At 40.9% G+C, this 17,118-nt stretch overlaps 2 long non-coding RNA genes across 2 annotated transcripts in view; one reads left to right on the forward strand and one right to left on the reverse strand.

Annotated features, from left to right (window-relative positions):
• Positions 1-841: 841 nt before the first annotated feature.
• LOC120399087 lies at positions 842-6,460 on the reverse strand. The gene is made up of 3 exons (XR_005594951.1): positions 6,324-6,460; positions 1,852-2,003; positions 842-904 (listed from the first exon to the last, which is right to left on the reverse strand). It is a non-coding gene; the product is annotated as an uncharacterized LOC120399087 (long non-coding RNA).
• The window catches only part of LOC120399088, a 38,452-nt gene continuing 26,031 nt past the window's right edge, over positions 4,698-17,118 (forward strand). Inside the window, exon 1 of the long non-coding RNA XR_005594952.1 lies at positions 4,698-4,824. This is a non-coding gene — a long non-coding RNA (uncharacterized LOC120399088). The remainder of the gene's footprint in view (positions 4,825-17,118) is intronic.

The raw sequence follows: 17,118 nt of genomic DNA on the forward strand, positions 1-17,118 counted from the left end.
TGTGTTCTTGATTTATTACTTTTTAAAAGTTATTTTCCATTTTTATTTTTTTAAATTAACAGTAGAAATTCAGGTCCTATCCAGCTGGAAGACTTCATGACTATGAAACTAGTGAAACGGTAACATTACGAGTGAAAGTTGAGTTATTAGCAGGGGAAGAGATTTTTGTGAAGCTATTTAAAACACTGGGGGATTTTTTATTGGTTTTGTTAACACCTATTTAATTTCAATGACCAATTTTAAAAAAAGAAGACTTTTTGTTAAATATGCAACATTCTCATCCCTCTGTTAAGGTGTTAAGAGATGCAAGAAACTCTCCTTATACCTCCTGGTGATCCTCCAAAAACACAGGAATTCCAATCTTTTCACTCCTGATATTTATAAGATAAAAAAACAGGGGAAAAAAAACCTTAAAATATATCCTGTCAGGACTTTGTTCTGCATGAATAAAGGGAAGAAGACCAATTAAAAAGAAATCTTTTGCAAGCAAAACTCCTAGAGAATGTAATAGTTTTACATAAATTATTCTAAAAACCAATGGAATATAATTGAAAATCAAACCCAAGAATTTTGTGAGATTCAAATGAGTTTCTTCTTTTTCTCTGTCTACTGTTCTACGTGTCTGTACCTTTCTGCCCTTCTTGAGTCCAGCAAGAACTGGAAGTGAAAAGCTTGGCAGAAGTCATAGGACCAGAAATCTCAGGAGTCTGTTCTGGTGGGATTTGCAGCACTGTTTTGTAGACCGATGAGTTCACAATTGGTCAGATAAGTCTCTAAATAGTGGGATACTTAAAAGAACTGAACCTTCAAACCTTCTAGAGTTTACTCACCACTGGTACTTCCTGGTTTAAGCTGGGACTGGAAACAGAATTCTCTCTTGATAATATTTCTGGAGTGCCCATCACTGTGGAATCAAAGAGCCAGATTACTGAAAGGCAGGTCAGGTGGATATTTCTGGGCTGGCAATAATTAGGACCCAAGTGCAATCTCACCATATACTGGAAATTCTCTAGCAATATTTCATACAGAGAAAATTCTGTAGCTAAATTATGGTGTATGAGAGGAAAGTGGCTGAATCCCTCAGATGTCAAATGGGGAACACATGCCTAACTTTCTTATTTATTGTGTTTGTGATAAAGGGGTTACACATGGAGCTTATGGGTAAGCCAGGGTGGGGCATTTTGTGTTTTCAGCACTGTCTGGCAACTTGATTATGTGCTCGTACATTTCTGTATCTCCTGTCTTGGAGAACTAGAGAAGTGTGTGACTAACTTAAGGCCAGGTAGAAGTAGCCATCTTTTGACCTCTTCTGGCAGGGCATATTTTTGTGCTTTTTTTGGTGTATGAGCATCTGCATGCACATAGCCAAAATTTAGCCCATTACATGCCCTCTTGTATGCATCAACTTCAGAATAAATATCCTCAAAGAGAGTCCTCTAAATTAAACTGCTCTGTAGTTGAATGTTTTATTATATTGTAGAATCCACACTAATTTAGGGTGTCAATGTTTTTGCTATTAAAATTAGAAACTATGGATCCCTCCTGTGCTCACAGCAATACTTTTTAATTTATAACACTACAAAGAGTCCTGTGGCACCCTATAGACTAACAGAAGTATTGGAGCATAAGATTTTGTGGGTGAATACCCACTTCGTCAGATGCATGCGACCCACGAAAGCTTATGCTCCAATACTTCTGTTAGTCTATAAGGTGCCACAGGACTCTTTAGCTTTTTAGTATCAGAGGGGTAGCCATGTTAGTCTGGATCTGAAAAAAGTGACAGAGTCACATAAGCATCCTTTCCCATAAGTAGTGTAGTATATTGAGTAAATGCTAAAGTTGCAGTTTTACCTTTTCATTTCCCCATGTTATATCTCTTAACTCAGGCTGCATGAGCAGTGGGTCAGGTTCTGCCCAGGCAGGTCAAATGTTTTAGTTCTGCACTACATGTAACTTTCAGCTTCAGATCTTGCAACGACACACCACCTATAAAAGCAGACAACCTAATGGAAAAACAGAGCAACACTTAAAATGTTGTTTTTCTCCCTCACTCTCTACCATAAAGAAAGTTGTAAAATACATTAAACTGTATATTTTTTTGTTTTTGTTCTATTAACTCTTTGTTCTACCATCCTCTCAAATTTCTTAGCTAGTTATTTAGGGTAACTAGAGATGTGCTGAAGAAATTCTATATTCTGTGTATCCTAATATCGAAGTAGCAGATGAGATAGCTCAGCAGAATGCTTTCCGTATCTGAATGGCAGTGGTATACTTCTGCCATTTGAGAGGCTGAGATTTGAGTACTTGATTGTGCCGAATTACAGTATCATGAATCTGGAGGGTTGCCAAGAAAATCTACCATCCTGCAACAGTCATTCTCTAGCAGTCATGGGTGTTTGTGTTTCTGCCCTCAAATGTCCACAGTTTGCATTAACTACAAGCAAAGAGCCCAGTTCAGCCTTGGTATCAACTAAGATCAATTGCTTTGCACCCATTTATGCCAGAACTGGATTTGGCTGAAAACAACCAGCTGCTGCACAATTTGTGGACAATCAGTCATTTTCCTTTTAAATAAATGTAGAACTTTGGGCAAGATTGTGAAAAAATAGCTCCTTGAAGTTTCTGTCTGAAGCAGTGATGTTGGGCATGATTAGCCACCCAGACCTTTGTAACTCAAGGTTCACTACAGTGAACATAGTTTGATGAGTGAAACCAGAGAGGAAGATTAGGGTTCAGGAGAGCTGTGTTTTGGTTTGAGATGAGCGGCTCAGCAGAGTAGCCCTAGGAGCTGCTCCTGGGTAGGGCATTGGAAGAGATGGCAGAACCTGAGCATGTAACACTGGCCTCACGGTATATTTAATAAAACCTGTTTCTTTCAACTCTGCCTGCTTGCTGCATTACTTACTGCCAATGGAACATTGAAATCAATGGAATGACATCAGTTTAAAACTGGTGTAACTGAGATCAGGGTCAGACACAGCATGTCTCAGAGCCCTGGGAAAGCACACACAGCAGTGCTGTCAACTACTCTTTATCGGGTGCTGCCTGTGCCCCATCTTTGCCCAACCACTTCCTTGCTCTTTGAGTCTAGTGCAGCTGATGCTGGATTCAACTGATCTTTACACAGTTAATGAATGGCCTATATTGGGGCTTTATCCTGTTCCCAGTGGAGTCTCTGGCAAAACCCTCATTGAGTTCAGTGGGAGCTGGTGGGCCAGTGAAGAAATATATAAAAGTCCACTCTCCACAGTAGTAAATTATCTTATTTATTTCAGTACATAATGATAACCAGTTCAGCAAGATTTAGGCTTAGGAATAAACTCATGAATTATAGTTTTGCTGTTTTTCTGCTGTGTGATTATATCTTAGTCCTGAGGTAAAACAAAAAGCTGTTTTAAATACCTTCTAAAAAGTTATTGTAACTTATAAACAGTATATAACTAGTGCAAATGATATCTCTATGGTCTGATTTGAAGGGCTGCTGAACACAATCACCATTATTTAAAAGAATAAGGATGTAAAAGGTGTGCCTGTGGGGTGTGAAAAGGTAAAGAAACTCATGACCAAAGTCCAAGAAGGACTAAGAGGGCTAGGGATTGTATTATAGGGGTACAGGATTGGCCTTGAAAAGAGCTGAGTTTCTCCAGAAAAAGGAACTGCTGCTCCTATTGGAGTCAAGCACAGGAGACTCCCAGGAGACCTCTGACAGTCTGGGTCCAGGGCTAGAATTTTCAGCAGGGCTCAGTACCATAGTTAGATTCAGACTTTCAAAAGAGATCAGCCAGCTCAATGCAGCTGCAAAGTGCTGAGCATTTTTGAATATCTGGCCACTTAATTTAGGTGCCTAGATGGGAAATAAGCCACTTTGAAAATCTAGCCCTAACTGTGGGTGCTAAATACCTTTCAAAGTCTGGCCCTCAAGTGCAAAGGCATCAGACTGCTCCAAGGAAGGACCCAGCATGCAAGTGAATATGGGCTATATTTGTATAAAGTCTGTCTGGGTTCCATGTCACAGGAATCTCTGCAAAGGCTGAAAAAGCCCTGAAATAAAATTGAGGTTTCTGAGCTCATCTGGTCTTGCAGTATCTTCAATCAGCAGAGGATTTTGTTCAGTATTGCCCTCTGTCTGTTGCTATGAATCTAGTATCCTGTTTCAATTGTGAGTTATCCGTCTGCAAAGAAACAGCAGATTGAAATAATTCGCACACATTCACCTTGTAACATCACTGAAATATTAAAGTATTTGCTGAAAAACAATTTCCCCTTAATAATTTGGTACAACATTACATTTTTATTTTTAAAAGCTCCTGTTAAAAATGAGGATTATTAATTTTATTACATTTAAAGGAATCTTCATTGAAGGTCTTTATTGAAATAACAGTTGGAAAAAGTTTACCCATCTTAAAGCAACATGGATTTGATAACAAACTTGGACAATAACTTGAGGTGGAAAATGTTTGTTAGGAATTAATCTATGTCAAAATCACTGCCTTTCCCTAGAGAAACCCTTCTCAGTCTTTATATCAACTATATATTTATATTGCAGCCAATTTTGGTTTTCTTGTTAAAGGGAAAGTCTATTTAAGCCTTTGCATTTTTTCATGCTCCATTCCCCCATGGTTCACAAGTACAATAGTGAATGTAAGCTACAATAAAAAGGTCATTTTCTTCTTTCAGCAACAGTAACACAAGTGGCTGCATTTCCTGATTCTGGATTAAGTTCAAGATTTCAAATACGACTGGACTCGTTTCTGATTAGAAAGTTTGATATTTATCGTAGACTTTCCTGTCTTCCGTATCCAATGGGAGTGAGATTGTAAAAAGGTAAACTGAAAGAAACCATTCTTTTATTCAACAGTTAACCCCATCTGAGTAAATAATACGGTGTTGTGCACTTCAGCCTTTGCTGTTATGCATTGAGTTCAGAACTCAAAACGGCTTCAAAGCAGTGTCCATGAAATGATGACAAGATGCTGCAGAAACAGCTTTTCATGTGGAATATAATGCAAGTATTGTGTTACATAGTACAGTAACAAATAGAGTATAGTGGTAATGATATAGCAGATAAAGTGTCTGGAAGTACTTACCTGCGGGAAACTCAATCTTATTTTAGTTCAGGGCCCTAGGCCTATAAACACAGGGTGTGTACTAGAAATGTACATGTTAGAAGAATCATTTTGTTTGGGATTTTAACGTTTCTCTGAGCAGGCAAATAAAAAATTGATGGCCAAATATAGGTATTAAGGCAGAAATAGGACAAACATTTAAAAAAAAAAACCAACAACTGACCTTAACCCCAGCTTTTGTTATATAAAAAGGTCACACTATTTAAAGAAATAAAATAATACATTATTAACCCTTATAAGATAATGCCATTCCCTAATAAATGTAAGTTATTAATGAGTTGCAAACTGAGAGCTCAATTGTGTCTCTAACAGCACAGCCATGCACTGGGGGATGTACCTGGGGTCATGTTGCAGCAGGAGGAATACTAGATTACCACCCAGAATGCCGCTTTGAGCTCACGAAAAGGATCCACTACGGCAGGAGCTCTGCCATGCTTTAAGTGATACAGCGTATGTTCCTCACACAACAAACTAGCTCTGTGAGCTGGTGCTAAGGTAGGGACAGAGCTGCACTTTGGCCCTCATCCCAACTCCTTTGAGGCGGCCAGTGCTGCTGGTGACACTAACCACATGCAGAGTCTGTTCCTGATCAACATTTGGCTGGCTCCTGTCCTGAGCAGGGGAGCAACAGGAGAGAGAGGAGGCTTAAAAGGGGGGTTACAGACCTCACACTAAGGCTAAGGTAGTTGTGGAGTGGTAGAGCATGCTCCAAATGGAGGGCCTGCTTCAAAGGGCACTCCAACATGCAAGCAAAGGGAGAGTAAAGGAGAGACTGTGGAAAGGCAGCCAGGATGTAGCTGTTGGACACAGGGGAAGGGTCTGGACTGTGGTAAATCCCAAATGAGTTCCCAAATGGGAAGCCAAGGGTCTTGATCCCATTTTCTCCTGCACTCTTTTCCCTGACAATGGGGAGCAATTGGACACTGGGCAGCCCCAGTTGAGTGTCTGAATTATTGAGACTGTTTGAGCAACCCTCCACTGAGTGGGAAGCCGGTGCTGGGACCATGTCCCAAACTGAAGAGAGGACAGGGAGGTAGGAAGTGGCTCAAAGGAGGCTGGCCTGTTGTACCAGCTAGAGGGGACTGAGACTTCCCTCACCCCTTCCCCCTGGGGCCCTGGACCGGGACCTCCCACCCTTCCCCCACTTCTCCAGTTGATCGGGGGAACCTGGGAAGCACTGGGGGACAGCAGACTAACTCGGCTGCCGGGCCCTCAGATTGCCTGGCAAGGCCATCCCAAGACTCTGGTAGACTGTTGAGCTGCGGTCTGCCCACTAAGTCTGCTGGCTGCAGGTGAACCCCACTTCAGGGCTTCTTGTGCGCTTGCACGGGGACAGCCACATTCAGGCCCTGGAAGAGAAAAGTACAGTCAAGAGATTTGCAAAGCCTATCACCAGCCAACCTATATCCAGACAGTCTCTGAGGAATAACAATTGATAGCTGAGAGTGTTCCAGGAGAATATTTCTGGAAGGCCTATGTGGTTGCACACATTAGATCAGATTCTTATAGACCCTGACTAAAAGCCCAGGCAGTGAAAGCAAAGCCTCCCTTTGCCTTTAATTGGCTTTGAGTCAGCCACATAACGAATTGACTTAGTCTATATTACTGAGGATTCTATGAGGGTGCATAATCACCATGGACAATTATTGTGACCCTTACTGCATGCCTGAACAGAGGAGAAAGGAGGCATAAGGTGACCTCCTACTCATCTGTGCTCCCTCTCCACAACATGGCAGCCTTCACAGGACAGGTACTCTCCTCCTGCACATGTAAGTGGGCAGGGGTGCAGTCTTGGCTCCACTCCTCAGCGCACCAGCCCATGCAGCTGAGTTGGTGTGGACAGGGAAGCAATCCGACTGGCACAGAGCTGACACTGATTATTTACTCCATCAGAAAGCAAAAAGGAAACCAGGCAGTGGCTCTCAGACTAGGTCTACACTAGAAACTTTTGCTGGTATAGCAATGTCAGTTAGCAGTATGATTTTATTTTATTTGTTGTGTATATGTCTCATTTCTACATGGGCAAAAGCCTCATTGTCAATGCAGTTATATCAGCATAAAAGTGCTTTTGCTGGTGTAGCTTATTTTGCTTGAGGAACTGGTATAAGCTATACCAGCAGAAGCACTATTTTACTGGTAGAAGCTGCATTTACACCAGGAGGGTTTGCCAGTGTAGCTGCAGGTATAGCTATACCTGCAAACCTTCTCTAGTGTAGGCTAGGCCTTAGAGTTGCAATCTGGTTTCTGGGCTGCCCCTAATTCAGCACAACAATGTGTCTCCCTGAGAAATCTTCACATCATTTTCACACCTCCATACTGTCTAAAGTAAATGAGAAAAAATGACAAGGTAGTGCCTCTGCAGGATTTTCTTTGTACTTTGAATTTGCCTGTTACATTATAACCACGCAAGGTATATCTGCACCTCAGCTGGGAGCAAGCCTCCCAGCCCAGGCATTCAGACTCATGTTAGCTTTGCTTGAGCTACTGTGCTTAAAAATAGCAGTAAAAATGTTGCAGTACCATAGACAGCATAGGCTAGCCACCTTAGTCCAACCCCACCTGCACTCCTGGATCTGCTTCGGTGGCTAGCCCAGGCTGCAACATCCACACTGCCATTTTTTAGCATGCTAGCTCAAGCAAAGCTAGTGTGAGTCTGTCTGCCTGGGCTGGGAAGCCCATTTCCAGCTTCAGCCCTGATCTACCCTGAAATCGCCCCAGAGGCATGGCAGGTTCATTTGGAATATGTTGATAATAGTTCACTTGCCTATTCTCAATGACCTCCTCCACCCTATGGAAATCTGTAGCTTCTCTCAGTCACAGCAGATGTAAAGATTAAAACAAAGGACTTTAAAAAAATACTTTTTTTAAAGAAAAAGAGTGCTATTGTAATATTAAGATTCACAAATCACTTTTCGTTTTCAAACTACTTTACAGACATTAACTAAAATAATTGACACACTACTGCTACAGACTGGTTAGGCATTATTATGCCGATTTACTAGAGTGACCAGATAGCAAGTGTGAAAAATCAGGACAGGGGTGGGAAGTAATAGATGCTTATATAAAAGCCCCCAATATTGGGACTGTCCCTATGAAATCGGGCCATCTTCACCCTACAATTTACAGACATAGCAAGACTGAGAGGTTAAGGGCAAAACTGGCAGCTGGTTATGCATTGCTTAATGGCTGATTTGAAACATTTTAATGCTTAATTTTCTGAAGTTCTAGGCACTCAAAACTCCAGTTGAAGTCAATGGGAGATACAGGTGCTCAATACCTTTGAAAAACAGATGCTAGGCAGGGCTGACCCTATGTATGTGGTTGTCCATGGGTGGAAACATTTTTAGCAGCCCTTCCCCATCAAAATGGCCAAGCCAAAAAACTCAAACAATTTGGCACCCTTCCAGGTGTTGATTTGGCATCCCTAGTTGTTGGCCATGGTGACCGCTCTTATCACCAGACCTCATCCTGGGTGTCTCAAGCTGGATAGCTAGAAAGCAAAGCAAATCAGTGGGCACTTTTCAAAATGTAGGCATTAGGTGCCTACTGTAGGCACTTAACTTTGAAAACTTTGCTCTGTTTTTCCAGATAATGCCATACCATTTCACCTATTGGCAATAACGAGGTTGGAAAAGCTAGAAAATAGTGGGATAATGCTAGTTGATTTTGGGGTGAATAAAATCCAAACAGATGGCAATGTTATCCCCAATAGAAATAGAAAAACAAAAGCTAATTAGGAAGTTTTTGAGACTGATGTGACTGTACCTCTATTAAGTAGGCAGGTGCAGTAGTAGACATTGACTGTAGGGTAAATTACATTAAGGCTTTGAAAGATGATGCAGCACAATATCCTAGTGTGTTTGAAGGAATATATCAGCTTAAAGGTGACTAGCATATTTATTCCAACACAACTGTTCTGTGTGGTCCTTTGGTTGAATGGCTCTTCTCCCTAAGCACAAGTCTTAGAATTGTGTTCTGTTGCAAGACTGATTACTGGCCCCCTAGTCCCCTTGGAGGGGAGAGAGATTTGAGCATATGTGCAAAAACAAAAAAAAGAGTCATTGGTTGTGGCCTATGCACATTTGGCAGAGAAGTGGCTGTACACAAACTGCTAGAATCCACATTGACCAAGCCATTAAGCAATGCACCTGCTGTGTCACAGTTACACATATGATTTGGGCAATGTATTCCCCACACAAAGACATGCTTACAGCAGACATGGGGTTCAGAGCAACTGTAGATGCTGTAGCTCATTAGAAACACGCTGATGTTAAGGCAGTGTTGTACAGTGGGCGATGCACACTTGCCATTCAAGTCACCGGGAAACAGAAATGAACAGTTGCTTTGCCGCAGCTACTTATCCAGCTGTTAAAAAAATGATTAGTCAAATAGAGGAAAATAGTTAGGCCAACAGTTGCAGTCATATCAGGCCATGAAAGGATATGTAAGGGCTGAAGGCAAGTTACTTCTAATGGAGGACAAAGTGGTTATAGCAGAAGAAAAATATTGTGATGCAGTGCTGTCCTGTTATTTCCTGTTTTGTTTTTCCTGTTTCATGCTGTGGCGGGGTGCAGACTGCTGATGAGTAAATACAGCATCTCATTTAGTCCTATTTAGCATTTAGGTATGCCAGGGATCAGTATACCCCAGTATACCGGATCAGACCAGTGATCTGTCTAGTCCACTGTCTTGTCTCTGACACTGGTAATTACCACGTGCTTCAGGAGAAGGTGCAAACAACCCAGTAATTGACAATTAGGGGATAACCAGCCCATAGGGGAAGTTTCTTTCTCACTTTTGTCTGTTAATGCTCAGTTTATGTCCTGAAGGATGAGGATTTATATCCCATACTGTTTTTTTAAATCTTCTCTAACATAACTGTGGATATTCTCATTATCTATTTAAATATGCAATGCCTTTTAAAATCCTATTAAGTTCTTGGCCTCTATGATATGTTGTGGCAATGTGATCTCTATGTTTACGCACCTTAGAAATACCTGAGATAGAGAGACGCAATTACTTGGGTATGGAAAATTATATCAAATCTGATATAAATTATAGCAAATCTGAGCAAATAATTTTCAAAGAATACAGTGGACTAATTGGCCCTTATTTTATGCCTCAAACGTATATGAACAAATCCCATTTCTTTGAATTTATTATTTCTTCATTTTTTTGATCAATCTTTTTTAAAAAATGTTTTATTCTTTGAATTGAACATGAACTCAAATATTGAGCTGTGTTGCTTAGTTGAGATTGGTCAGGTATGCATCATGTTCTTGTTTTCTTCTTCCACTTCCACAAATACTTAGGCATGGGACTTTGAACTTTGCTTTCCCAAAATATTTTTGCGAGGACAACTTGATCACTTAAATTTTGTGGAACAAGCAGACAAAAAGGGATGAACATGACTAAAATAAAGCCATTTAAACATTTGAGTCAGAGCTGGGCAGAGGATGGGAATTCCATTTCATGAAGGTTTTTGAGATTTTGAAAATTGGCCTTATGTCTAATTGGAATTAAACCTGAAAATTTAAAAATTCTCTGTGGAAGAAAATTCTGACTTTTGTTTGCTTATTTTTGGGTCAATCAGCATATTTCATTTCAAGAAAATCAAAAGTATTATTCTGATTTTTATTTTATATTGTATTATAATATATTACAGAAAATTTCAAAAATTTGAAACAAAAAGACATTTCAAAGCCAAACATTTAAACTTTTCATTCCAAAAATGTTGAAACAAGATGTTTTGACATTGTTGGAGTTTTTTTTCCCTCTGAAACAAAATTTTGATTAAATCAACACAATTTCTCAAAGTTTTGAGCGAACTGCGTTTTGCAATGGAAAATGGTTCTATCAACGTTTTTCTGACTAGCTCTAATGTGAACAAATATTTGCATAAAACTATATTTCATTATTTGTCCAGTTCAAACCAACACAACTTCAGGTTCTATGTGCATCGCTACTTACATAACTATGGTTTATTGGTCTCAAACTGCTATATCCAAGTATTCAAAGGGAGTCAGCCTCACTTTACGTACAGTGTTAACCAAGACAGTCAAGCAAATCCAATCTAGAAACAAAAAAAAATGTGATTTTATTTGCCTGGGCAGCAGAAGTATAGTTGTCCTAGTACTGTCCTAGGCATTGTGCCTCAAGAAGGAATCACCTTTGGGATTCCATGCTCTCTTGCTCCTTAGCCTCTCTACTAAGACTGCTAAAAAGGTGCCAACTGGTGAATGAGAACACCTGTCCAAGAACGTGACTGAACTACTCTGGAAAGATGCTAATGACAAAGAGCCACCAGTTAGTAATGACATTAGGTAGTTACCTGACAGGCACAGTCTTGCATGAATGACCTAGACTCTCTGTATCCCCATAACTTATCCCGAAGGTCATCCAGTCACCAGCATCTGGATCTTTTTTTGCAATTTCAGCTGGTCTTGCTCAGGTAGACTCAGTCCTGTTAAGCTGAAATACAAATGTGGATATAACAGATGCTCTTAAAAATAAATGCATATAGGAGAGAAATATTAAAATGGAATTGCCTAAACTAAATAATTTTACCCCTGATTTTAAAGTTATATATTATAATATCATACTTTGTTATTGATCATTTTTATTTTCCTGCATCACGTGTTCAAAGGCCTTTGACAAAATTAAAATATGAAATTATGAACAGTAGCTGAGTAAGGCTGATAACAGGAAGCTCTTTAACACAGCAGACAAAGACATAAGACCTAATGGCTGGAAGCTGAAGCTAGACATAGGCCTGGAAGGGATCTCCTGGGTCAGTGAGTCTGGCCCTCTGCTTTTGCAAGCAACCCCATATAATAATATAATATAGACAAACTCAGATTAGAAAGAAGGTACCTATTTTTAGCGGGGACAAGCAGAAGGAGATGTCAGCTCAAAAGATTAAAAAATGTCACAGTTGTTGCTCTCTGAAGTCAGTAAGAAACAGCAAGTTCCAATGGACAGAGCCCTGGATAGAGGATCAGGACACAAATTCTTTTCCCCATTCTGCCACCGACATGCTATGTGATTTGGGCAAATCACCTTTCACCTTTCCATGCTTGTTTCCCTTCCCACCCTTTTGTTTGTCTTGTCTATTTAGATTGTCAGCTCACCAAGGCAAGGATTGCCTTTTACTATGTGTATGTTCAGTATCTAGCACAATGGACCCTCAATGGGGTCCGACTGTAATACAAATCATTATAATTACAATTGTATTTATTGATGATGATAATAATAAGCAATACCATGGTGCCCCCACAAACTACTCATGTTTGAGAAGGTAGATTGGTGATGACATGGAGCTGCTACATACTGCAGAGAAGTAGAGCGAAAAAAGAAATAGCCCATGCATGACTGTGTTCACTGAAAAAAGGAAAAGGTGAGCTAACAACAGTGTTTTAGATTATGATGATTTGGGCTATCATACTCATTTTCCACACCTACTGTACTGCTAAAATATCACAAATGTTCCACAGTTTTATGGGCTGGAGCTCTTGGGATTACCATTTTTAGTAGTACCTAATGTACATTTTAATAGGAGTCATATGTAAGATGCCTGAAACTGAAGCTAGTTTCATAGTGGCTGAAATATGTTGTGTGCACCTCCATAATCAAACCACATCCTAATGTGGGTTTGGCCTTCCTAATGACATGTCCAAATAGCCATTTGAATTTTTTAGTACCTGAAATTAAAATGCATATGTTAAAAAAACCCCACACGCATACATTTCAAGGGGAGAACAAGGAAATGCTTCTCTATGCCAATACCTCCTAAAATGTCCACCACTTTTAGTCGTGGTGAGAACACCTCATCACTCTTACTCTGTCACTTCACAGCTCTCTCAAACATATGGACAGTTAGGCAAACTCTAGGTGTTCGTCTGCTTAGATATTTTTAAAACCACGAGTAAAAAAATCCAAAAATATATAACAGACGCACAAGTGCACTTTGGGATGAATACATTACAGACTCAGAACTGTCAGCACAGCCCTCACAGTCACATTTTTTCACCTGCACATGTGGTTTACACCTGTGGGAGTTAGCAGTGAACTTGTTTACAGCATGGAACAGACTCAGGTTCAAAATCCAAATTTCTAGCTTTGTTTCTACAGCTTAGTTTTTTCACTTGAAACACCCTACTTCCACTGTAGACATTTGCATAGCTTTTGTGTTCCCTTATAATGATCTCACCAGCAGAAGTCTCACTCTCTTTCAAGCTTTCACTGAAACGAGTGGGACATCTTTTCTAATTAGATCAACAGGAGTTTTATGGGAATTACATTTGTGTAATAGATGAAAGGGGTGGTGTATAACTTTAAACAGAACTAGATAGGGGGTATTTTACAATCTATTCATCACTGATTGTTCTCTCCCTCAATGATTATCTAAATACTGAAATAATTCCATCATCATTGTAAATGGAGTCCAAGTACAGTCAATACAACACAATCCACATCACTGGCTTTGAATCCTTTCTGGATCCCTCTCCCAGTCAAGGGTCAAAGTCCCTAGAAGGTATATTCAAGTATAAATTGCTATAAGTTGTTTATGAATACATATTCTATAGGGCCAGATAGTCCCCAATGGATTCTTGTGTGGAGCAGGCACTCCCTCTGATCCCAAGGAAGGATCTTTCTGCAACATTGTTCCTCCATGGCAGGTAGGTTATCTGCCATAGACCTCTGTGCGGATTGAGCTACATAGAGTACAAGGGTGGGGACGAGGGAAAGTATCACTGTCCTCTGGACTTTCCCATCCTCTGCTCTTACGTTTCTGAAATAATTTCCAGATGGGAGATAATACAGCTCATGGCTGGATTACTGTCTTCTGGATCCCATTCATGGCTGCTACTCATCAGCTTTGTGTAACTCTGCCAGTGAGAGCATGGCTGCTGCAGGATGCAGTGTGTTCCTGTACAGCAACAGTCATCCAGCAGAACAGCTCTTGTGACCCCAAACTCTTTTTCCCTATGAAGCCCTGAAAATTGCAGGGCAGTGATGGAGCATGGTTTCCAAATCCCACTCCATTTCTCTCAAATGGATAACAAGTATTTGTAAAGGGCGGAATACTTTCAAAACTCCTCTCTCTTGCATTCAGTAATGCACTCAAGACTATAGTTACAGCCTCCAAGGAGGAAGAATCACAAGGGGATCATGATGAGGGTTAAATGCTTGTTGATGCCTGTGTGGGAATTGACTTTCTTGCACAATCCTGGCCCCCAATGATTAGAAAGAGTTAGCTGTATGAGCAATGATATAACAGCTTGCATCATGCCCTTGGCAGGTAATTTGTAAAATGGGGATAATGACACTTCCACCTTTGTAAAGCTCTTTGGGCTCCTTGGATCAAAAGTATTTTATGTTCAATTAATAATAAAAATACTTTGCAACTACAGTTCTGTCAAACAATGCAGCAGACCATTTTTCTTCTCTTTTTGTGCTGATGGGGAGTTGTCTGATCTCCAGGCCTGCTGATGGGGGTGGGCAAAGGGGGCAATTGCCCATGGACCCAGGCCACTTAAAAGGGCTGTGGGAGCCCTGGCCGCTGCTGCTGGCAGTGGCAGTGCAGCGGGGCTAAGGCAGGCTTCCTGCCCACCCTCACTTGTTGCTCTGTGAAGCTCCTGGAAGCATCTGGCACCATCCCTGCAGCCCCTGGGGGAGGGGGCAGAGGGGCTCCGAATGCTGCCTCCACCCCAAGCACCGACTCCGCAGCTCCCATTGGCTGGGAACTGTGTCCAATGGGAGCTGTGGGGGCGGTGCCTGTGGGCAGCAGCATATGGAGAACCCCTAGGCCCCTTGCCTAGGAGCCGCTGCCAAAGGGGTGTGCCGATCACTTTTGGAATTCAGGAGCGGCCTGAGGTAAGCGCCGACCCCCTGAACCTTTCCTGCATCCCAATCTCCTGCCCCAGCCTAGATCCCACACCCCGCACCCAAACTCCCTCCCAGAGCCTGCACCCCACACCCCCTCCCACACCCAAACTTCCTCTCAGAGCCCGCACCCCAACCCCCTGCCTCAGCCCGGTGATAGTGAGTGAGGGTGAGAGAGAGCTTGCGATGGAGGGAGAGGGGGGATGGAGTGAGCTGGGGCCTCGGAGAAGGGGCGTGACATGGGCGAGGCCAAAGGGAAGGGGTGAGGCAGGGGTTGGGGCAAGGGTCTTTGGGTTTGTGCGATTAGACAGTTGGCAACCCTACTGGGCAGGCATATGGAAGCCCTGGCCGTGCTGGAAGAGCGTGCACAGCAGCGCAGCCGGCAGCTCACTGGGCACTAGCCAGCACAAGCACAGCACCGCCCAAATGTCAGGCAGACCGCGGCCGCGCGGGCGCAGTTTGTTTGTGCATGGGGGCCCATTGACTGTTCTGCCCTGGGGCCCGGAATTGTGACCATGGGCCTGCTGATCTCTAGTGGTGGTAGAGTGAGTAATCGAATTTTTCAGTGTCCTTTTATACCCTAACAAAACCAGGTTTTATGCTCAGCTTAGAAATAGGTAGACAAGTGTGTAGTAAATTTTATTTTTGAAAAAATGAAAATAGCACAATACTATTGAAAAACACTGCAAACTACTGCAAATTACAGAGGTCTGAGATTTTTGTTATGATGTGTCACAAATTGAATGAACAGACAAAATGAATGTGACCAATGGGTTTGATATACATTATGTATCATTTGACTCTAAATATCCTTGTTTTAAATATAAATATTTGCATTTGGAGCATTCCCAAGTGAACGTGTTTAATATGAAACACTGGAGATGGCTAGTATACATAATATCTTAAGAATGACTGTTTGCATCTTCTATGGTGCAGTGAAAGAAACAAAAGAATCTATTAGTTATTTCTCCAAGTCTCAGTAAAGACAGTTTTGTTTGTTTTTTTTAAAAAGAGTGCTTCTTGTGCATTTCTGAATGTATCAAGCTGCTCTTTCAGTATCGATGCTGATGGACCTGATCCTGATTGAACTGAAGTCAATGGCAAAACTCCATTGACTCAAATGGCAGCAAGATCTGGTGCTAAATTCTCCAGGCAACAGGACTTTAACTTTGTCAACATGTAATGAACTGTGAGTGTCTGCTTATGCAAATACTCCAATTCTGCCAAAATATGAACAAAATCTTAGAATCTATTTTAATGTCAAAACAAATTATGGTAATAATTAAAAACCTATTTCCCATGACAAATCACCGCAGGAGAAGCATTCTTGCTAGAGTATCGCAAATAGGCAGGAATTTCACAGCCATTAAAAGAAATTATGCTTCTACTTGGGTAAAAATGACATTCTAATAGATAGAAGAATGAAATGCAGGCTTGGCAAGGACTAGCTAAGAGATAAAGATATTATGAGGTAATCACGAGTACTGTTTCAAAAGAATATTGTCAGAAAATACATTGTTTCCTTTTTATTAATGTGATTAGATGCTTGTAATAATAAGATTGTTTTAACCTTGCCAATATGCTGTCAGTGTCAATTTTATTTTAAAGTGGGAAATAAACAAAAGGCTATTATTACAAGGAATTCAAGCTGAAATGCTGAAGCTTTATTGCTAATGTGATTGTGTTTAAAATTAAAGGTTGTATGTCAAAGTGAAACCCTGGCGCACACTAGTAAATTTCATGAGAGCTTTTGGCCTTGACACATGTATCCCTGTGACAATAATCTGGTCAAATGGTAGAAATACTGTATATCTATTAGGGGATAGCAATTTAATAACAAATTTATATAGACTTATTATAGATTGTCAGAAACAAGAATAATGTACACAGTACAAATCCAAACCATATGTTCCATGAAAGAGCATGTCCTTCCAGCATTTTTTTAAAGCTATAAATTATTCTATCACACTACCAATAAAGTACTGTAGAGGTAAGGTCACTGACCCCAAAGCATTCACATTTAGTTCAAAATTCAACCCCTGCAGCTTAGCACTTCATCCAAATTTCCAAATGTGAAAGGGAACATTTTTTTCTTTCCCTATGATGT

This window comes from Mauremys reevesii, linkage group 2 (assembly GCF_016161935.1).
Source record: "Mauremys reevesii isolate NIE-2019 linkage group 2, ASM1616193v1, whole genome shotgun sequence".
Taxonomy (NCBI): domain Eukaryota; kingdom Metazoa; phylum Chordata; order Testudines; family Geoemydidae; genus Mauremys; species Mauremys reevesii.